The following is a 23,603-nucleotide window of genomic DNA, read 5'->3' on the forward strand; positions in this document are numbered from 1 at the left end:
CAGCAAGCGATCAGCAGTCACGGGGCCGGATCCTGCTCTCTGAGGCAAGCCACAACTGAGACCCGAGACGCCAGTGGCAGAGGGGGCAGCCGACCCCTTCCCCCTCGCTCCCTGCTTGGAGCACGATGGCCATGATCTGGGGACGGACCTACAGCCACAGCAGGACCTGCCCGCGGGGCCAGGGTTGTGCCAGTGCCCCCCACGGCACCACTGTCAGCGGGGCAGGGAGCGAGCCCCATCTCACGGGAAACGCTGCAGACGCATTTCTCTGCAGAAACAGCTCGAGAGCGGGTGCAAAGGGAAAGCTACGGGAGACAGAAAGGGGGACCAACACATCTCCCGTGGAGCTGGAAGGGGCGGGGTGGAAAATATCTCCCCGCAGAGAGAAAAGCCTGCAGCCATCATTACAGACGATGAGTCAAGGCAGCAAGGCAAGAGAAATGTAAATAGGAGCGCATCTGACTTAAAGTTGGGCAGCATTAGGAATGTGTGCTTTTGCCTAAGCTGGTGAGAAAAGCAGTTTGTCAGAAGACAGACCAGGCATTTTAGTGATGCTTACTTGCAAGATGGTTTGTCTGTTTTTTAAAGTAATTACTACACAGAAAAAAAATAAAATAAAATTGCCTCATCATGAGCCACGATGATTTTCCCTTAAGAAATCTTTGATGCTCACTGTTTCCACCGAGCTCTACAGAGAAGAGAGCCCTTCTCTGGAAGAGCAGAGCACAGCCAGGGCTGGGGGAGCCACTTTCTAGGAAGAGAGAAAGGCTGGGGAGGAACGTGGCACGGCACTGCCCTCTTTGGGCAAAACCACCCGCTGATTGCAGGCTCGCCACTCTCTTTTTTTCAGATGCTGTGCAGAACTAATTCTTTTCTTTGCATCCTGGTGAACACGAGTGACGTTGTTCCCCCCCTACTATAAGTGTGGGGTAGGAGGAGAGCTACTGCACAGCAAATAACAGGCAGCTGTTTGCTCAGGCAGCCTCGCCCTTACTAACAGATGGTCAGGAGATGCTCTCCTCCTCCAAAACTCACCCAACCCCGCTATCTATCCAAGCCACCGGCTCACCGAGCCTTGCCACCGATGCTGGGGGTTCTGCTCCTCAGCAGGAGAGTGCCAGCGCCGACTCATGCTCCCGGTCTGCACCTCCAGCCCTGGCTGGGAAACGAGACCCAAGCAGAGCAGGGTGGGTGACTGCACGGGTCCTTTTGCCCAGCCCAGCGCCGAAATCCCTGCTGAGGACCGGGGCTGATGGCAGACAGTTCAGTACAAAAGGCTCAGAAAATCCCGGCGCTGCAAAGGGCAGCTAATTGAGTTATTGGTAATGCAAGAATTGGGAAGTCTCCTTCCGTTTCATACCTCTTCACAGCTCCCCTGAGAAGCAGTTCTGTCTTCCCAGATGGGACAGTCAGCGGTGAGGACAGGCACCTGCCTCCTCTCTGCTAGGTTATTTGCTAAAGGGGCCACGGAGCCAGAGGTTTGAGCTCTGCTGCCCGCTGTTTGTATGCATGATAAATTGTGGAGCTTTCTTTTTCCTTTTTCCCCTTTATAGGAAAAAGGCTTAGTAAACTGACTGCAAAAATATACAGCAGAAAGAACATCCTGGAGCATGGTGGAAACAAAGAGCGGAGGATGGAAGAGAACAGCAGGAGATTTGGTTGCTGCAGATCTTACCTTCACGTGACCATGCAGAAGAGGATGTGTTAAAGGTGGTAGGCAACTGTAAGTGTGGCGTGTCCTTATCTGGAAGCACGGGATTTCTCCAGATACCTGTGAAGAAAGAGAAAGCAGATGAATTCATTGAAAGAATCCCCTTAGGACCTGAAGGAAATAGCTGGGGAGGAAGAAATCCATCCGCCTCCCCCACACAAGCGTGCAACGCAGCAGGGTGCAGCTCAGGAGGCAGGCACGCTGCCAGGGCGCTGCCACCCGCAAAGAAAACCCTTCAGCCTTTGCTACGGCGCTCGGGGATCCCCCCAGGAGACACTTCCCTGCTGGAGCAGGGGATGCAACCCTGCAGCCCCCTCGGGTGAGGCAGCAGCTCCTGCAGCACCCGCCAGCTGGCTCTGGAGCTAGCGGCCAGCTCTGTTGCACCATTCCCAAACCACCACAGGTGTCAGCAGGGACTGGGAGCTGCTGGTTTGTTAAAAGCAGCCCTTTGGCAGCGCCTGCTCTGGGTAAAGGGCAGAGGCTAGCAGTTCTTTCCAAACTGGGAGCCCGTGGGTGCAATTCAAAACCTCTTTTCCGGCGCTCTGTGTACCCGTGGTACAAGCACATGCATCCATGCCCATATGGGACCCAGAACAATGTTCCAGCAGTTTCAGTCACGCTTCTGTGCAGGTAATAATAGTTCAAACGTGCTCTGTTCTAGCCCCTCTCAGCAGCAGGCCTTGCCAGGCTTTACAAAGAGGGGGAGCCGTGTGGCTTCTTGCTGCGTTTGGATGGAGACTATTTTTGGGCTCTTTGCTAGCACGCAACACTGCTGTAAGCGATCACCTCCGAGGTTAATTAGATGAGATGCTTCAGCAAGGTCTCTGGAGGTGCAGGATTTCCTTTTCTCCACAGTAAGCCCTTTTATTAACACTTCAATAGATCTTGACATCGCGGTGCCCCTGCTACGTTACCTATCACACTGCTGGCAATAATGGCAGGGCTTTTGCTGGGGATTAGGGGTAAGCTACAGAGAACAGCAAACATCAGAGAAAGCAATAAGAGCAGAACAAGGTTAGAAATTGTCGGCTATTGCAGCAGCCCCAGAAGTCACAACTGTGCTCGTCCCCACCGCAATCAACCCAGTACTGTGAGAACATCACACAATATTAAGAGTCACCACAGTGCCCAGCGTTCTCTCTGGCTCGTAGCCCTACAAGTGTCACGGGAACTAGAGATGTCTGGAAGCTCCGAGAGCCCTGCAAGAAAAGGACGGCGTTCTCAGTTCAATACGTGCCTAGCTGCTTACAAAAATGACTTGGCTTCTCTGCCCCCGAAGCTTGCAGGTGTTTGTTTAACAGCCTGCATAAATTGAGGCTAATCACAGCTCCGGCAGCTGCTGAGGAGTCCGACAGCCGGGAGGACACGGCCCCGTTATCTCGAGTGCAAGCTGAGCAAGCTGCTCCCGAGGGGAGAGCTAATCTGTGCAGCCCCAAACAAAGCAGCCGGCCTCTCACGCCCGCAGCCTTGCAGGGGAGAAGTGGAGGACGGGGGCTGAATTGGATTAGGGCTGAGCAGAGAGGGGATGTTCGGGGCCATGCGCTGCCTGCTGCCAGGGAAAACGCCTTCGCCATCCCCTCTGTGACGAGGGCAGGCTGGGGGCCAGGGCTGGTCTCCCTGAGGTGGAGCAGGCTCATTGCCCAGCCTCGTATCCCTTGGGAGCAGGATGCTGAGGGAGGTGGGCTCCAGAGCTCACCAGGCAGCGAAGCGAACACATAGCCCCCCTAACATTATGCATCCCCCTCCCTCCTGACGTATGTAAAGACACGAATAATATCAAACAAGCCAACGAAAGCAATTTATCTAAAGCATGCTTCTGTCAGGAGCCCAGACTTCTCCAGAAAGTGGGACAGTTTCCAGAGTGTGCTATTTCCTAAAAGCATGGCGGGTTTCCTGGCTTCGCTACACCCCCCTGGCTTCATTCACATGTCTTAGCGGGCCGGGGACGAGAGCAGGGCAGGGACTTGGCAGCAGCAGGTCCTGCTGAACGCGTGCTTTTATCTCACCTTGGGGACCCAACAGGATGGGGCAACATCCCCCAGCCAGCGCCGATCCCTTCTAGGGGGGCAAGAAGGGCTCCCTCCTTCCATCAGGACACAGCGCTGCACCCGAGGGCAGGAACGCAGCAAGGGGGGCGCTCCCAGGGCTCATTTCAGCCACGTTCCCAGCGGCCTGACGCAGGCTAGTGGCCATAGCAGTTTGTTCCCTTTCCCTTCCAGCCGGTCCCCACGGCACATCCCAGCTCCATTCCTTACCTGGGCACCCAGTGGCTCCGTGGCTTCCCCCAGGCTAGCACGCCCCAGCAGCTCTGCTCAGTATCCTGCGACGAAGCGAGGCCGTTAGCCAAGCACGGGACAGGCTTGGGCATAAACCCCCGGACTGCGCATCCTGGAGAGCTCTGCAGGGACAAAAGTATATGTGAAGTCACACAAAGCACACGTGAAATCTGCTTCCCCACGCGCCCGTACGTCCATCAGCAGGGAAGCAGAAGCGACAGACTTGCGCTCCTGGCATGGCAAGTGCTAATGATTTCCAGGCACTGTAATCGTTTCAGATCAGACCGACATTCACAATGCCTGACCCCGTAACGAGGCCACGGGGAGGCTGCTGTAAAACACTAATCACACGCTCAGCCCTCGCTCGTTAGCTAAGCCCAGAGCCTGGACTTCCCAGCAGCTGGAAGGAGGCCCACCGTGAGGTGGGGAACAGCTCAGCACCATTAGGGACCAGCCCAGTTGCTCCTCAAGTTTCAGTTTATTCCAGTCTTGTGCTCCCCTGTTATCCTAAGTGCCTGCCTCAATTACAGGCTTTATTATGCACATAGCTTAAGCTGCTGAAGAACACAGTGCTTAGAGATTGGAAAACCAACCCTAACAGTGGAAGTACTTATTCCTGCAAAGCACAATGGTCTTCAGAGGAGGATTTTCATTAGCCACCCATCTATAAAGCTAGGCTCCCTATCACGGTGTTCAGAAGCAGCAGCACTGTGACCACTGACCAGCCTTTCGCTAGGGAAACCTCCCCGCACTCGAGCGGGCTGCATGCCCCTTGATGGCAGCCAGAAGGCCAGCTCTTGACTGTGATTTCGTGCAGTTCACCCCAGGTGATTTCAGAGGATTCTGCAGCCTGAAATCAGCTCTCAGGCCTCAGAGAAGCAACGGGGACTGGGCTCAGGACACAGCTCAGCTGCAAGCTGTGGGATCAGGTGAGGCTGGGACCGTGCAACCCTCCAGAAAGGGGCTGGAGAAGAAGAGACAGTGAGAAGGGAGTGATGGTAGGTCCCTACCTAAGAAACAATACAGACCTGGTCTGTAAACAACCTGTGAGCTTGGGAGCACCCAGCTGCACCCATAACCCCCCTACCCATAGGGCCAGCCACATTCACCATCACCAGCTGGTGCGGGCATTGCTCAGCTCCACTGCCCCCATTTGCACAGGATAGAAGGCACAGTGCCTGCAGTGCCTCAGCTCCAAAATGCTTGGGATGTTCCCTCCCCCTTTCACTTTAGGGAAATGCATAATAAGATCTCGGCGCAAGCTGTGGAAATTGCATTCCTTTTTCCTGCCAGTGCCTTGCCCGTGCTAAGCCAGGAAGAACACAAGCCACAGCCAGAACACTATTCTCCTCCTGACAGCGGAGGTCAGCAGCAAAGAAGTCAGCACCTCCCTTGCCCCTCAGCTCCCCACTGCAGCTGAATTTCCATTTCTGGAGCTGCCCAGCCTGATCTCTGAGCACAAGCCCTGCAAGGGCCAGGCAGCGCTCCAGGGCTCGATTCCTGCTCCACAGGACAGCCACAGAAAGAAAAGCCAGCGGTGCCCTGCATCACGAGGCATCGCCAAATGGAGGAGGAGGAGATCAGGCTTAAGGAAGGAAACCAGAAGCCCCTCGGGGAGCATCCTGGCACACTCAGCCTGGGCAGAAGCAGGTCGTGTTTCTCCGTGGATACCTGGACCAGAGCAACGGCTCTCCCCTCCCATTCCAGAGGAACCACACAACAGGCAGGCAGGAGTCCAAGCTCTCTGCTTTCAGGCACTGGAAAAGCCAGGACTCCCACCCACACAAATGCACCTGGCTCCCTACTCAGCGGTCTGTGAGCTCCCAGAAATTAGCCTGAATTCCCTACGGCCTGGAGGACACTACGGCCTCAGAGGCTCTTCCTGCAGGAGCCTCAGTAACAAATGGCCCAGCAGAATGCCAGATGGCTAATAAATCCAGCCTGAACACACCACCAGCTCATGGGAGCACTGAATACTTCCAGTGCCTACAAACAGGCATTATAGATCAAGCTCAACTGGAGACGCCGGCTAAATCCACCGTTTTGAACAACTGCTGTATTAGCAGGCTGGGCTAGGTATGTGGTCAGGGAGCCAGGGCCCGCCAAAAGACAAAACAGGGCTATTTTGCTATTAATATATTATGTATTTTATATTATCCAGCTCTGCATGCAATGTCAGGGTTACAGCAGTGCCTCTGGAGGCCAACCAAGACAAGGATCTCATCACAGGTCCTCACTCACCCTGAGGTCACGCTGCCACCAGAGCTCGTGAGCAGTCTTCTGAGCCCCGCACAAGGGGAACGTGGGCAGCTCCACTTTGCCCTTTTCAAGTTGTCCTTGGGAGGCACAACAAGGTGAAGCCGGTGTTTTGCCACCCGATGAGATACTTTTTTTGGACGTTGATCAGTCTCTAACTTTTCTCCCCGAAGAGCCATCTGGAGACTCTCCTAAAGGTGCAGCTGATCTAGATGACAAGAGACAGTCCGTCAGCATTGCATGGCTGCAGGAAACGGGCAAAAGCAAGGGGGCTGACAGGAGAGCTTCTCCATCCCCAAAACACAGGAGCCTTCTCTCCTCTCCTTGCCACTATCCAGCCCCAGCAGTCACAGGTTGTCATAAATGGAGATAAAATAGGACAGGCGACTGCAGCAGTTAAAGCCTCTCCTGTCTTTGTCTAGACGCTCTCCAAGCATGCATACGAGCCCCTGACAGCTGAGGACTGATGATTACAGAGCGAGCGGGGACAGCTCTGCTCCGATGCCCACCTCACCCTGGAGGAGCTGTCTCCAGGTTGACGGTGCAGCCTGCTTCAGAGGAATTGGTCGCAGGGATCAGCACATCAGCAAAGCTTCAGTACAGCACCTCCAGAGCTCTTAGCAACAGCTCATGCTGGAAGAAAAAAAAATAGCCTTGAGCCATCACGCTGCAAAGATGCCATCCCTTGTGCTGGCAGCTCGAAGGACAAGCATATAGTACCCAATTTTCTTTTGGCCCCGTTGATTTTCTGCAGCCCTGCCTCCAGGCACGCACACACAGGCCTCGTTCAGCCTTGCAGGAACACCGGAGGAGGATGAGGATGCCTCTGTCCCACTGGGGGCAAATGAGCTGGTCTAAGAACAGAGACAGCAAAAGGCATTACAGGACGGTTGGGTTAATACAGAAGAGGGAACGGACACAGCCAGGCACTCCCACTCCTTGACCCGCTCCCACCCCCTAAGACAAGGACTGCTTTAGGCAAAAGCTTCGGTGCCTGGGTCAGAGTCAGCTCCTGGGTGAGCTCCTCGGATTCCCAGGTGACAAAATGCACCCTGGAGACAGCACTGCCCGCCTGGCAGCCACGTTCACGGGCTCTCAAGCCTCTCAATCCTAGGCTGGAAAGCAAACCATGGCAATTACCAGCACTCACTGCTGGGAATAGGAACACTCTGGAAATAAATTGCACCTTGGAAATTAATCTGTGTTGCCCAACTGAGGGTTAGCACCTCAAATTCATAAAAAAAAGATCTTATGAGTCAACAGAAAAGGAGAGAAGGAAGACATTTACTTGGCTGGAAAGCCCTAATACAGAGCTAGCAGCAGGCAAGAAACCTGAGGAGACTCACTCGTGCTGGATCAGGCTGCCCTGCTCCAAAAACCAGGATTTTTACATCCTGGGGTCAGACTAATTTCTACTGCCATCACAGCAGCAGTATTGTAAATGGCTTTTAAATGTCAAACTAGCACTTGAGTGCTTCTAGGGCAATGCACAACACGCATCAGGGATTATGAAAAAATCAGACAGCGTTAGTCAAGGCTGGGCCTTAGCACTTTAGCCAGAGATGACTTTGGCATTCAGCATTTACAGCGCATGAAGCTCAGTGTTCCTCTCCTCCTGAGGGCTACCAGCTCTTTGGAGAGCCTCACAACTCTGGCGAGAAGCAGGCACGAGCATGCTTCGGTCACCTGGGAATTTGCAGAGCCTCTGGTGCGACGCTTTGGGAAATCGTTCTGCAGCTGAAGTCCTGCAGCACGCCGTGGATCCCACGTTCCCAGCAGACTCCTCTGCCACTGTGCTGGCAACTTCGTCCTAGCTCCAGGCTCTCTCGTGCCAAGTCTGCACTCCATCCAGCCCCCAGACAATCTGTCCCCGCGGAGGGAGCAATGTGTTGTCCAGATCTCTTTTTTTTTTTTTCTCCCTGGAGCAAGAGTGGACTCGTGCCCACTACAAAGCAAATCTGGACCCATGCTGCTGTGTGGTACTGGTATTTCCATCTCTTCCAGGTTACTCCCAGACACCCCAGGGTACCCAAAGTGACTTCACCTTCCAGCCTGTTAATGGGAGTCCAAGAGGCAGGTAACCGGGAACAGGAGCATCTTCCAACACCTCCAGCTTGCTGGGGCTTTCACCCCCAGCCCTCACCAAGCACCCCTCAGGGCAGGTGCCTGGACACGTACCCCAGCTCGCTGTCTGTGCACACAGAACAAGCATTGTTGCGGAGTCGGTGTCCTCATTCCCCCTCCACACACATGTATCTCGAGGGTTAAAATCAATAATCCTCTCTTCCTCTACCCGTATCATTAACGCATCCAGGTAAGCAGGAAAACAGCCCCCCGATAGAGCATTGTTGTTTCTCTTCACTAACTCCTGGGGGGCTGGTAGGTTAAACCTTTAATGAATCTGACAGAACTCCTAGCACAGAACAGCTCTACTATTTGATGCAAAGTTTAATTTGATTTCTCACTTGAATAACTGAGACATCCTTGATATGCTTCCTTCGGCTTCTCCCCAGATTGATGCGCTGCACGCAATTAGCGCCAGGAGTCACCTGCATTTCACCCTCTGCCTTTGCTCCACTCCGCTCCTAACGCTGACATCCCTCAGTACCTCCCAGGGCTGCAGAGCTCCTGCTCCCAGCCAGGCCCTGCTCCCGTCCAGGCGAGCAACACCAGTTCTGGTCTTTGGCAAGGGTTTTCCATTCATCCACCCTCCTTTAAGCCAGGGGAAACCTGAGGTTGAGTGGTGGCAGCAGTTTGACCCCAGACGATGTTGCAGGCAGGGCCGAGGTAGGAACTGCAGCAGTCTCCCAGCTGAGGTCAGGACCAGTGATCTCTGCAGAGCAGCAGCCGTGGGAAGCAGTAATTCCTTCCAGCTTAAGCTGCTGTGTTCCTCCGCAGAAGCAGCTCCATTCCAGCAGCAAGGCTTGCATCTACCTATACAGCACTTCAGGAACAGCTCGAGTACAGTGCTTTGAAAACAGAGTGAACGTTGTGATTGCTATCAAAGTATGAGAAGTACGGATGGGAACGTGGTGGTGGTGTGGTTTTCTGCTATCTGTTGACGGGACATGCTGCAATGTCAGCCAGGTGCCCAGGGACCACTGACCTGCTGAACCAGATTCACTCTTGATACAGGAAGACCCCCAGCTTCCCAAAGCCCAGCAGAGCAATGCAGCCTCACACCACGGCCGGACACAGACAAAGGTCCCCCTGAGACCCGAGAGCCACCGTGACCCAGGCTTCCGTCTGGTTCAGAACTCACTTGTAAGCCAGCACAAACAATATTGGTTTAACTGAATCTGTTCACTTCCAAAACCTCTGAAGCACTACAGTCAATTTCAAAATCTTAAAGCAAACCGTTAGGGAGCGAAAGATGTATTTGCAGGCATTAAAGCCACAGACCAAGGAGCAAACAGCCACTTTTGATTGAGAAATCAATGCCTGGGGTTTACAGCATTTCACACTAAGGAGCAGCAGAGACACCTCATCCCTGCAGGGCAAGGGAAGAGACACTAGCACAGAGCAGAGAAGTGAGACAACCTCATGCTTCCAATAGCTAAAACAGGCTTTGCGTACCTTGAGTCCGTGGGGTATGACATGTTTTCAAAAGAGACTCCTCTGATCAAACTGATCAGGAGAGAGTTCATTCCGTACCTCTTTTGGACAGCTCATGCCCTGGGTACAGCTCAGGCACAACAAGTGACCTCCAGGACAGCTTTGCTGAGGTCAGGGAGCATCCGAGTGAAGCACCGACTCACAAGGAGCACCAGATGCCAAGCTGCTGCTAGTCTGCCGAGCAGCCCTTGATGCAAAAAGGTTGTCCCAGAAAGGAAAAAAGAAGTCCAGAGTTGATTGATCAAGGTGCCAGAGGGAAGGAGCAAGTCACGAAGGAAAAAGGAGGAACAATCCCTGCACCCGACGGGGCCTTTTACAAGCAAGAGAGACATGCTGACAAATTGCAACGGACCGCTGGAACCCCTGATACTTTTAAAAGCACTGTTTTCCTCTCAGCTTTCTTCTCCTTTGTATACTGAAACCCCATCCTCAAAAGCAATCACAATGCCTCCAGAGGGAAAAATACCCCAGCACAACGCAGACTTCCCTTTAGGCAAAGTGAATCTGCGTTAGCTGAGCAGAAAGGCTTTCATCTCAAAACCATTCATTTCCAGAGCACTTGACCCAAAAGGAAGTCTCCTTTATTCCTTTAAAAGTCACTTTCTTTACCCAGGCCCTGTGGCCTCAAAAGGGAGCCATTATGCAGCTTTCTGCTCTCATCACTGCCTGTTCGGGGCCCTTCTCTCCTCCAGCCTGCAGCAGCGGCGGTCCCTGTGCCACGCTCCTCAGCCGCCTGACTGCTCTGCCCCCAGGAGGGCAGGCAGCACGAATGCCCTGCTGCTGCAGGAGCTGAGAGCTCAGGGTCCCCTCTGCTCCCCAGAGGCCTCCTGCACCCCTGACAGGCTCCACAGACCCCCTTTGCCTTGAGGTGGTGGCAAAGGGGGGGGGGTTCTCCATTGGGAACAGCCAGATCCGACCGTTTCTGTCCTTCAGCAAGAGCTAACACAGCAGTTACAGCCGTTAGTATCTGACTTGCTTCCATCAGATGCTGTAAGCAAAAAGTTCTTTTGCACAAGGCACGGACAAGGCTGTAGCTACAGGGCCTGGGTGACTGTGAACAGCTCAGCAATGCCACCAGACATGCCAGATAGAAATCAGCTTGTGCAAATCGTGGAGACGGGGCTCGAGGAGATTATTCCTCCTCAGAGAGCTGTGGGAGATTGTCAGAGCTCCCCGAGAAGCTGGCTGTGATCTGCACCTCCAGGAGCTTGCAAACCACACGGCTGACCGCAGCGGTGTCCCCTTGTGGCTTGGGACATGCACCCACCTCCAGCACGAGCAGCTCCAAACACCAGAAGATCTTGCCTGGAGGGGACACAGCTCAGGAAAGCAATTTTGTGCTCAGTCAAGTTCTAGTCCATCAAGTCGCTGTTTCAATGCTGAATTTTGCAATAGTTGATATCCAGCTTGAAGGCCCAGCCTCAGGCCAGGGAAAGACCAACAAGACTCTCGGCTCAAAATTAAAATGAATTTCTACCCCTCCAAAATGGGGAGAAGAACTTGGACCCCATTCCCCAAAGCAGTGAAAAACACAAGTACTCCAACACTGACTGCGTGAGATCTCTTAATTCCATGTGTTGTTTTTTTGTTTGTTTGCTTTTAAACCAGCCACGTGTATTTTGAGCGTGTGCCGTTGTGAACCTGGCAAGCGGCTCCTGAGCACGAGCTCTGCTCTCTCCAGAAGAGCAGCACTCTGTACACGTGTGGAGGGATCCGGCTTACTCACTGCGCTTGGCCATCCTGGAGGGAACAGCTGCATCAGGCAGGACTGGCAGCAAAGAAAACTGCACCAGTGATGATTCCTTAAGCCGCACTGCTCACCGTGCACGGAGAGGTGACAGCCAGCATAAGCTACCTACAAGGCTTTATGGAATAAATCCAACGTGCTTCAATTCATCCAAACCATCTCTGCAGAAGCACTAAAACCTAACGGGAGGGCATTAAGGGGCAGGAAACAGAAAGCAGGCTCTCTGAATTGCCTTTCCAGTGAGGATGTGGTCTGCTGGAGGCACTGTACGTGGAGCCTGTGAGGGCAGCACAGACAGCGTGGCACATCAGCAGTACATCGCCCAGGAGATGCAGCAGCCCCAGCACCAGAAGGGGATGGTGGTGTCTGCGTAGGTGAAGCGCCCTGCTGACCCAGCCCTGCAGCATCCCAGAGCAAGTTGCTGAATCCAGCCCCACCTTACACGTGGGGGTAGCACACACAGCACTGCATGGAGCAAAACAAATCCATCTTTTTGCTGGCACAGCCATGCAGAAACGCGGCTCCCACTCCCTTTCCACGTGGAAAGTTGCCCGCTTCACACCACTTTCCTCCACCAGGCCCCCGGCACCTTGTTTCCACAGCACAGGAATCAGCAGGAGTTAGAAACAAGCCTGCTTCCCCCCAGGCAAGACCCGCTGCGAGATGTGGGGCTCACACCTGCCTCTGCCATAGCCCTGCCTTATTTTCTTCTTCTGAACAGCAGGTGCAAGGGTGTTTTACCTGCTCACGCCATGCTATCTCCAATCCTTTGACAGAAGCACTGAGAAGCAAGATGCTCAAAGGCAGAGGTGATTTCTGAATCTGCCTGGGTGACTGCTAGCTATTTCAAGTTGGGCTGGCTTTTGCTCACCTTTAGCAACACTTTCAGGGGGCTTTTTTGTTGCTCTTCATTTCTCTCAGCTGACCATCTCTCCAGCCCCCCTTTTCTGCACAACCCCCCCTCAAAAAAGCCAATGAAAGTCATTAAGGAAAATACTTTCCAAAGCTTGCAGAGATGAACAGGTTCTATTAGACTAATTTTTAGGACAGCAGTGGAGGCAGGGAGAGGAAAGCTTAAGACTTCCTACAGCGGAAAAATTGATCTATTAAAGCAGTGGAAGTGCTTTAATCACTTTATCAGGGAAGTGACCAATTTCTTGCAAACCAGCGTAGCCAGACGTTTCTTCTAAAACAGATCTGTCTCGGCTTCTCCGTAGCATGACAGCTTTCCCCTCTACCTGCCTGAATTGCAGCAGCCTAGCTTGACAGCTCTAATAGTGCAATTCAGTTTATTGACCTATTAGCTGCCACCTGCTTGGGACGCAGCCACAGCAGATTTGCCATTGTGTAAGCAGCAGAAGCAGCAAACATAAAACCCTAAATAAATTTTCAGAGGCTGTGAGCAGTATAATTAATCATATGGTCTTTCACGAGGCAGCAGCAGCAGGGAAGCAGACAGGGGAGCACAGAAGGCAAAGCTGCAGAAGGGGGACATCAGGGCACCCTTCTGCTGCCTCCCCCCTGCTGCCAAACACGAGGCACGAGCCAAGAGTTAAGAGGCAAGGCTGGAGCCTAGGTCAAACCCCATTTCACTGCTCACCCGTTTCTTGAACCTGAGCAAGCGACTGTCTCCCACAGCACGCTTTATTCGTGCACATCCTTGATCAGCAAATAAGCAGCACTCACAGCGTTTGAGGTTTTTAAGTGAAGAATGCTCCAAGTCCCCTTCCCGTTGTGCTGAACTTGCATCTTCTCCTTTCCCCCATGACCTCTGAATCTGGCGCAGAGCAGCTAGCACAGCGTGAGAGCAGAAAACAGACATCAGAGAAAGAAACAGAAGGGAAAGCTTTCAGCACCCTGAGCTTGGTTCCTTCCAGCTCTTCAGTTGGCAAACGCACAGAGCTTGTGTCTTCCTCACTGCCTGCATCTCACTGCGATCTCTCCTTTTCTACTCCCCTGCCAGTGCACCTCTTTGGGATGCTGCTTTCTGCTGCCTACCCCATGGCTAAATTGCTCCACGAAGGCGCACACACAGGCAACTGGTTGGGAAAAAAACAGGAGACCCTAAATTATCCCGAGTTTAGGACATGGCACATCTCTGCCCCAAGGTCTCCTGCCATGCTACCTGAGAGCAAGGCCCTCCCTAGACAACCTGCCCTTAAGTTCACCAGCAGAAGCAAATGGAATAGCTTGGCCCTGAGAGAAGCTTCCTATGATATCCACTTTCAAAAGCCTTCAGGGACTCTTGGTGACACTTGGACTCATCAGGATCCCAGAAGTGACAAGTTAGGAGCCAGCAGTACCTTCCTGAAGGGAGATGACAGACATCTTGGCTAAGCCCTCTGCTCCTCCTGCCTTGCATCCTCCTTAATCCAAGTAGGGTGGTCAACACGAAGTCCTTGTACGGCAGACAGAGAGCGTGGTCCTGATCTGTAAAGACAGAGGCGAGAAAATAAGTTTTTATTTCTTGCCACTGAAGCGGAGCCAGGCCCCGAGCTCCAAGATCAGCCCATCTCAGAGACACGTCTCTTCTTCCGCCCTTATTTCAACCCACTGCCTGCTCATTCTGGGTGGCTGGCATCCCTCCCGCTCTGAGCGGCTGCTGTTTCTCTAAGCAGCATCGATGCACTGCTGAGCAAAAGCTCTCCTCAAAGTGAGGGTAAAAAAAAAATAAAAAAAAGATATTCCAGCCTTTGAGCCACACTTTTAATATCTTTTTTTTCTTCCTGCCAGAAGAAAGTAAATTCCTTATGCCAGCTGGGCTGCAATCTCACCACCACATATCTCTGCTTCAGCCCTGGCTGCCAGCCTCTCTGCACAGATGGCAAATGCAAGGCCCATATTCCCTCCACACCACCCCTTCTGCTTCTGCAGCCCTCGGTGGTGGCCAGGCAGCACGGTGGGCACCAGGCACTGAAGGGTGGACAGAGCTGGGCCGACCACCCAGGAAAAACTAAATTCAAGACAGATCCAAGTGTTGTGCATGAGCCCCGCGTTGAACTTCACGGGTCCACCTGGATGCCTTGGCAGAGCTGCTCTGGCGGCTGGCACCACGAGGAGGAATCGCAGGTTCAACGTGGCAGGGCCCTGGGCACCTCTGCTCGTGGTGAGAAGCAGGAGAAAGGGACCTGGAGGCCCAGGACTGCCTCCGTTTTTGCGTTTTGGTATGAGGCAGGTCATAGTCCTACACTTCTCTTTGCCTCTGCGGATTTCCAAGCAGTTTTGCTCCAGAAATGGAGAACGCCTTTCATCTGCCTGGCAGAGGAAGGGCCTGGGACAGGTAAGGGCCACAACCAAGACCCCAGCGCAGACCTAGCACAGCTCAGAAGGCAGCACACGCGTCCACACTGCCCGATTCAGAGGCACAGAGCAACCAGCCCTGGCCAAAACACCCTTGCTTGGCCTTACCAAACTGAGCTGGAGTGGAGAGTGTCAGACGCTGCCGTGGTATGGCAGGGAAGGTGACAGTTCAGCAGCCACCAGGTCACGCTGCCTGTCTCTGGCTGTTGCACACAGGCAGCTGAATGACATCTGTCAGTCGCCGCCCTCGAGCTGTGTCTCAAAGCCAGCTGCCATCCCACTCCCACCCAAACCATCCATCAAGCATCGTCTGTGTCAAGCTAGTTTTTATTTTAAACTTAACGTCTGTAAAGTGTTTTGCCTTTAAATTATTCTGCAGACTCACTCAGTTAAACAGCATTTCCCAGTCTAGACAGAACAATCTTGTTGTCAGTGAAACAGATTCACCCTGACATCCCCACGGTGCGTGGTGATGCGGTTGCTATTTTGGAAAAACATAGAGGGCTAAAAGCTTTTTCTCTTACGGTTTTGAAATGATTCCTGTCCACTCAACTTCAAACAAACACCTCAATAAATGATCCAGCCGTGTTTGATCTCTGTTAGGAAGCCACATGGATGGAGAAAGGGGAAACGGTTTGGCATCTCTGTGATCCGACATCTAATTGCTTCCTGCAAGATGCCTGCCCTCCTGAAAGGAAGGGATTCCCTCTCCTGCTCTGGCTTTCAAAACTGGCTGCTTTGGCTCTTGCCTCCAGATTGTGGGCCAAGGACAGCAGTTTGGAGATCTCAGGTCCCCCCAGTGTGATACCGAGGACTCTGCTCCCGCGCAGGGACTTGCCTGATTCTCCGTGGCCATGGGGTGAGCCGCAGGTGATTGGCATGAAGATGCAACCGAGGCATCAGCAGCCTGAAAGAGACATTAAACCAAGTCAAAATACATCCTCTGCATATCAGCTTTGCCCCCATGCCTCTTGTCAGTGCATGAGAGATGACAAACACTTCCTTTACGTTATAATTAAAAAAGCACTTCTCCCCCTCATGAAAAATCTGCACAAAGGAAAAGGTAAAGCAGGCAGAGCGTTTGACAGCACTTCACGTCTAGTCAGCTCTGCTGTAGCCTGCGGAGCTGTGAGAGCAAAAACAGCCTGATCAAACCAAAAATAATATTTTCCCCTTTTGCTCTGTCAGTGACAAATCCTTGATGTCTGCAGCGAGAAGTAACGTATACCAGCTGGGGATCTTTTCGTCTTCTCCTGCCGTAATACAGCTACCTGCCCAACCTGGCACAGTGCTGGGGCGGGGAATATACTGAGATATTACGCAGTATCAGATTCACTGCAAGCACCAATACTGATGTCTTCAGCTGGCTTGAGAGCATCCCAAAGCAACAAGGTCCACCTTCAAACCTGATGCTACATTAAACAGTCCTTCTGCTCTTGGCCTTCAACTGATCCGATCACTGCAGAAGCCATCAGCACGTGAGAGGTTCTGTAACTGCCTGCTCTGCACAACTTGAGGAACTCAGACATCGCCACTGCAAGCTCCGGGACACTTGGACTGACCCTTCCACTGCCGAACAGAGCAGCGAGAGCCCCAAAAGCAAAACCCAGCAAATGCCTCAGGAGACATGAGGCATTTAGCAGGTCCTGGGTCAGCAGAGCGCACCTCACCAACAGGAGCTAGCGGTTGCACATTAAAGCACTGTATCTGCTCCATCTCGTGACACTTGTGTTGAAAGGGTTTGATGACTCCCAAGAAATGCCAAGCCAAGAAGCTTTTAAGAACTACAGAACTGCCTTTTGAAGAGGCAGGAGATGCGTGTACCTAATCCAGTCTTAAAACTAATGATTTAATTTACCTTATGTGTACCAAGCCAGCATTAATGAGCATCTCCCAGTAGTATAACATATGCATGTTTTATCTGGAGATTATGCTGATTAAATCATCAAGTGCCATAATCTTCCCTTCCCATTTCAATAAGAGGAGTAAAAAAAAACCCTAAAAATATAGACATAGCCCTCTAAGCCACAGTAGGGAACTGCACATTCGAGCACTCTCCTCGCTCAGCAGAGCGTGCCTGTGAGGCTCCCCACCCTGGAAGAAGCTGTTCTAGCTGGTACAGCGCTCGGAGGGAAAACGAAGTCACTTGTTCAGAACAGAGGAGACGCCAGGAGACACAGGAGGAGCTTCAAGGCAGTACAGGTGTTGCACTGGATGCACAGCTGCTGCTTGAAGCCACCGGGTCACTTGCTGACGGGACAGGAGATGAGGATGGCCTTTCAGGTCACAGCTCAAGGTTCCTTTGGTTGGCTGCACAAGGTAGCAAAGCTTCCCAGAGCTCCTTCAGATCTCTGCATCCCTCAGCCCTTCTCCTTGCCCCGCTCCTCGAGCACGCTCTCCTTCATCCCTTCCCTTCTCAGGGAAGCGCTCTCCCTCCCTGACTCCTGTTCTCCAGGAGGAATCCCAGGACCCATCTCACGTCCCAACGCCAGCCTCCCCTGCCACAGCCCACCGGCACGCTGGGCCCGAGCTCCGTAAAACACCGCACACTGCACCTCGTCCTTCCATGCAGGGCTGCACTGCTCCAAAGGCAAGGCTGGTGGGCACCATCCACAGAGCAGACACCTCCCTCCACCTGCCCCAAAAACCTGCCTTTTTACCGAGGTTTCACCCTGCAAGCATCACTGGGGAAATGCGATGGGAGCTCCTGAGGCTATAGATCTGTTTGCAGGATACCAGACACCGCGGCCACCGGTCATGCAAGCTGCAAAGTCAAGTGGCTTAGATCCCTTGTGCAGGGGGAGAACGCCTTAGCAGAGTGGGAAAAAAAGAGAAGCCTGCTGAAAACGTCTCCATCCCACCTCTCTCATCTTCCCTTTTCTGCCTGCACCCACCTCTTGCTCTACACGGAAGTGAAGGAACAAACCACCTACCCTGACGAGTCAATGAGACTTACCTTCACTTCTCCAGTTATCGCCCGCTGACGGTGGTTTTTCAGACCCAGCCTATTCCTTTGGGACTCAATTGCAAACACTTTCCGGCAGCTTTCTGCCATGTAATCATGCTTGGGTACTTCACGTCTAACGGCTTTGTCTGCTGCCTGTTTGGATTGCACACAGAGTGCTCCAGAGCCCTTGGGCAGGGCACTTCAGAAACAGAACACCTTTTATTTAAAGCCAATTTAAAACCGCAGCGGTGAGTTTGAAAGCTTCCCTGGAGAATGACAAAGGATCTTGTTAAGTTTATAGCAGAAGAGGAGGGGTCCAAGGCCAAAACAAGACCCTACAACAGAAAGCTCCCTCTGCAAAAGCAAACTCCCAGCGTTGTTTATACCGACCTCTGGCACAAACAGGTCTCCAGTAGGCGATCTGTATCTACAAGGCCAAACCTCAATTTGATCAGTATTGACTCACCCTTCCTGCCAGTCATTACGCAAGTCAGCGTTAGTGTTTATGAAGTGAGTGGATTTTGTGAAAGAAGGGTGCTTAGCAGACGTCGTTAGATTTGCTTATTTGGAAGTTGGGTCAAATAGCAAGCTTTTGCCAGCAGTTCTGAACGTGGGCTGCGGCAACCACATACCCTGTCTCACTTTCCTCATAAATGTAATAATTATCCCACTACTGTAAAAGCTTTGAAGCCTTCAGAACAGAGAAGCATTATCTGGAAGTTTGATACCCAAATGAAGTTTTCAAGAGGAACTCCATCCCGCTAACAGTGGCCCAGTGGCTTTGCAGAAAACACAGCTCCATTCAAATGCCCTGTCCAGACAAGGAAAAAACCAGTATGGTGCAAAGGATCCACACTTACAGGCTCTGTAAGGAGGCATTTTCTGAGCAAGAGTTCTTCTGACAGACAAGAGAAGGAATGCTCTGACTTGCAACTCCACAGATCTGCAAGCTGTAAGAATTCTCCCTTTTTAAAAATTATTATTATTCATTCCCGTGGTCCTGTGAGCCTGCATGACGATTCACAAAGCAGAGGATGGATGCGTTTCCTTCCCTGAATACCTTTCAAATCACAACTCGGACACAGGCCCTCTCTCACCTAGAAGCAAGTCATCTAGTCTTACCATATAAACCTGGACTTCCCCCAAACGATTCAAATGGAAAAATGTCAACTCAGAACAATTCTTCACACCCTTCTGATGTCTTTTTACAGTAGAAATAACCTATTCTGGCCCTCTCTCTCTCTCTTTGCAAGTGTCTCTTCCTTCCTGGTGTGAACAGCATTTCCCTTCTGGGCTTTGCATCACTTTTAGTTCAATTAACGTGGCCCCAAAAAGGCTGAGGGCTTCATCACTTCTAAATGAAACGCCTTCAAACTCTAATGCCACTTGTCTCTGGCAGGACCCTTGTTCCAAACCTGACATTTTGACAGCATCTTTACATTCACTTTCCCCGAGCAAACGCACGCTACACAAAGTTGAATTTTGGGAGTGGGGAGAAAATCTCTTCCTCTGAGTAAACATCAGACAAACATCTACACACTGCATGGAACTGCATGGCAAGCCACTCAATAAAACCACCTGGTTTGCCAGGAAGCAGCTTGATAAATCTTTGGTACAGATGCCTTCTCCTCCCTCCTTTAAATTGTATACAGAGCCCTCAAAATCTAGAGAAAGGTTTCCAAAGTCACTGATCACCCTCCTTATCCTGCCAGCACCACGTTCACTTGTGCTTCACCCTCACGGCTGAGACAGCTGTCTTTGGAAACAAGGATCTGGAGAACATACAGAGAGAAAAGCATTACAAAAAGCCACAGAGGTTGCTTTCCCTCTACCCTCACTACCAGAGCTTGAAGTATGTCGTGGTAGAGAGAGCGAACGCTGTCTGCAAGCACCACCGTTTTCACGTCTTCACCTCTTAAAACAGCAGGCAGCCCTGCAGGTACGACAGACCCGGGGACGACGTTTGCCACCTTGGTGACAGAGGCCACCAGAGCCCTGTCATTCTGCTACCGCTCACTCACAGCTGCTCATTCTCTCCTAAGGAGAAAAGTCAGTTGAGGGACTTACTCCTTACTTCAACACTCCTGACAGACCAGACTTCCAAGTGTCTGGTTATTATTTTTTTTAATATATTCCTCCTCTCCCCAAGCTGGAGGCAGAAAACCTTCATAGCAAATCAAAGCCCACAGATGTCAGGCTGCTTTTCTTCTCCTTTACCTACGTAATGCCACGGAAGGCCAGAGGCAGAAAGCTGCTGGTCCTCAGCAAGATGGATTTCCTTGTCTCTAACCAGTTAGTTCCAGCTTGGAGAGAGAGATCCTCCTTTTAGCATCACATTACGTGGGACTCACGCTCAGGTCCTTTCTGCGTCACACGAAATCCTCCTCTTCTGCTAGCATCTTTGCAGATCCTGTTGTTACATACTCAACATCCTGCACTAGCGAGAGATTAATTATCCTCTGTGAGTTACCATCTGTCAGCTGATCCCATTAACAAACCATTCCCATGTTTTCCACCTACTGCAAAGGAAAAAAAAACGCTCACAGTTCATGCTTTTTTACTTAGGAATCGCAACCAGCTTCTTATAGTCAACTGCCAAAGGGCAGCTGATTAATGGCAACTAACTACACAGAAACCTGGTCCCCAGCTCCGGACTGAGCCTTAGCCCATCCAGCTGGACAGAGACAAGAGGGTAACACTGGAGATTACATGCCAAGAGGTGCAGATGAAGTTCTGACGTAGCTGAAACCCTACAACAAAACCCTACAGAAGATTAAGTTGCCCTAAGACCCGGAGCAGAAGCTAAGCTAAGGAAGCAGAAGGGGACGCCTAGCTGGGTCCCAGACACAGCTCAGTCTGCAGCAGATCGTTGTGCTCCTGCACCTCTGCTTCCCCACCCGAGTAATCACACGTCCTCTTCTACTGCTTTCCATAGAAACCCTTTGAGATTTGTGTATCAAAAATACTATATGGGGAAAATCACTGCCAGGACAGATAGCAGCATGCGCTGGATACTCTTCACAGCACTGACCATGCAGGAAAGCAGGATGCTCTGGCACTGACGCTAGCTTCTCCCACCTGTTTTGCTCAGTAGCAATCAAGATTGCCACAGCAACAGGAGACAGAGTAGAAAACTATTTCACTGGAATGTATTCGGTTGCTTTTTAGCGGATTGACATAAGAGTTCGTTTATAAATACATCAAGAGCATGTCAGTGTGAAATTGGAAATGAGAGTGGATGGCAGCACTGTGAGCAAAGTACACGGGGTGAGAAGATTAAACACGCAGGTTAACCCGAACGAGTTACAGACTGAGAGACCTGTGGGAGAATGCAGAAGCTCAGCTCTTATCAACTCCACTGATTAAGCAACGGAAACCCTTCTCACTAACGCAAACTGCTTCGTGATTGCTTGCCTCCGTGCTGTCACAGCCCTGACGGGCTTCTGCCTCCAGAAGGCCCGCTGTCAGCGAGCGGGGGCACTGCACTGCTGGGCTGCAAACGTCTGCTTTTCCCCTTGGGAAGGGAGAGCCCACAGTGCTGGTGCTTGCAGCAGGCTGCTCCGCTTCCAGCTCCGCCACTGCTGTCAGCCAAGCCACGTAACAAAACAGGAAACAAAGAGGGCCAGGGAGGTTGTGCTAGAGGCTGAGGTCTTCCCCAAAACAATTTAGGAGGCTCATTAAACCAGTTAACAGCACAAGAGCAGCTCTGACATGAGAAGCAAGCCATGGCATTTCCAGCTTCCTTTTGCAACAGCTCCCCAAAAGGCTTCAGCATTTAGCTCAAGAGGTATGCGGTACCTCAAAGGGTACGTTCAACTATTTGTTTCAGCAGAAATCAATCATTATACATCTACTTTCCTGAAGAAAAAATATACAAACAAGAAACTCCACCTACCTTTTCATTTTATGATGCAAGCGGAAAGGGAGCTGCATCCATGTGTCCTGATCCAACTACTCTCCAAACCCGTGGTGAGTCAGTGCAATAAATCTGTTCGCTTGGACACACTTCAGTCACCAATTCCAAACAGGACTCAAATCAGCAAGTAAAAACCTTAAGACATCATTTTTAACCTTGACTTGCATTTGTAGCCATTTTAATTAAAGATCACTAGCTTTCATTAACTGGTATAGCCATTAAGTAAGTAGGAAAGACCCAAAGGCAATCACTGTCAAAAGAATTCTAACTTGATAAAAATAAGGAACATCAATCAAGTGAAAGGAAAAACGCATGCCTCATCACTTACTGTTCAGATATTTTTTCCTCTCAGGATTTGGGACAGAATATGTGGATGAAAATTAGAATTAATGGAAAAATGATGAAGCTACCTCAGGCACAGGGGGCAAATTCAAGATTAAATAAATCGGTAGCTGTTTCTAGGGGGATTAAGTCCATCTGTTCTCAAGCCCTAAAAACAACTGGCTATGCTTAAAGCCTTGCTATTTACTGTTCAGTCTTGTTTACACGATCAGAGTTCAGACACCTATCCTGCTTCGTGGTGGTGAACGGAGTGAAATCCAGCTGGTGACCGGTCACCAGCGGTGTTCCCCAGGGGCCGGTGTTGGGGCCCATCCTGACTTTAATATCTTTATTGATGACTTGGATGAGGGAATTGAGTGCAACCTCAGCAAATTTGCAGGTGACACCAAGTTGGGGGAAGTGTTGATCTGCTGGAGGGTAGGAAGGCCCTGCAGAGGGACCTGGACAGGTTGCGTCAGTGGGCAGAGGCCCCTGGGATGAGGTTCAACATGGCCAAGTGCCGGGTCCTGCACTTTGGTCACAACAACCCCATGCGCTACAGGCTTGGGGCAGAGTGGCTGGAAAGCTGTACAGAGGAAAAGGACCTGGGGGTGTTGGTCAATGTTTGCCTGAACATGAGCCAGCAGCGTGCCCAGGGGGCCAAGGCGGCCAACGGCATCCTGGCTTGTGTCAGGAGTAGCGTAGCCAGTGGGACCAGGGAGGTGATCGTCCCCCTGTATTCAGCTCTGGTGAGGCCGCACCTCGAGTGCTGTGCTCAGCTTTGGGCCCCTCACTACAAGGACAAAGCCCTGCAGCGTGTCCAGAGAAGGGCTATGAAGCTGGTGAAGGGCCTGGAGCACAAGTCCTGCGAGGAGCGGCTGAGGGAACTGGGGGTGTTTGGTCTGGAGAAGAGGAGGCTCAGGGGAGACCTCATTGCTCTCTGCAACTGCCTGAAAGGAAGCTGTGGGGAGCTGGGGGTCGGCCTCTGCTCACAGGTAACTAGTGATAGGACCAGGGGGAATGGCCTCAAGTTGTGCCAGGGGAAGTTCAGGTTGGAAATGGGGAGACATTTCTTCTCAGAAAGAGCAGTCAGGCGTTGGGAGGGGTTGCCCAGGGAGGTGGCGGAGTCACCGTCCCTGGGGGTGTTCAAGGCAAGGTTGGACGTGGTGCCTGGGGACATGGCTTAGTGGGTGACATTGGTGGTAGGGGGTGGTTGGACCAGATGTTCCTGAAGGTCTCTTCCAGCCTTAATGATTCTATGATTATATGATTCTAAAGTGTTCTTTACGTACATTTATTAACTAAACTGAAATCAAGAATATTTAAAAGTACTCCTAAATAGAGAGGAAGAATCAAAATACCAGCCTTGACTCCACTGCAAAGAAATAGCTCATGTATAACACAATATTTCAACATTCCAAAAGTTTAAACTGATGTTAAACATTAAGGGTTCTCAAACTCAGCAGAACACTGAAAGAGTGGAATTATTTGACTGCATGAAATGCAATGTTTCG

General features: G+C 51.6%; 1 protein-coding gene across 1 annotated transcript in view; it reads right to left on the reverse strand.

The window, feature by feature from the left end:
• The window catches only part of SRRM4 (serine/arginine repetitive matrix 4), an 83,224-nt gene extending 61,321 nt beyond the window's left edge, over positions 1-21,903 (reverse strand). The window contains exons 1-7 of the mRNA XM_080559138.1: positions 15,744-21,903; positions 13,909-14,035; positions 6,964-13,396; positions 6,753-6,876; positions 6,229-6,451; positions 3,967-4,109; positions 1,676-2,910 (exon numbers count right to left, since the gene is read on the reverse strand). The gene's annotated coding sequence lies outside the window, so the exon portion shown is untranslated. The remainder of the gene's footprint in view (positions 1-1,675; positions 2,911-3,966; positions 4,110-6,228; positions 6,452-6,752; positions 6,877-6,963; positions 13,397-13,908; positions 14,036-15,743) is intronic.
• Positions 21,904-23,603: the final 1,700 nt, after the last annotated feature.

Source organism: Anser brachyrhynchus (assembly GCF_964034855.1).
Source record: "Anser brachyrhynchus genome assembly, chromosome: 17".
In the NCBI taxonomy this organism is placed as follows: Eukaryota; Metazoa; Chordata; class Aves; order Anseriformes; family Anatidae; genus Anser; species Anser brachyrhynchus.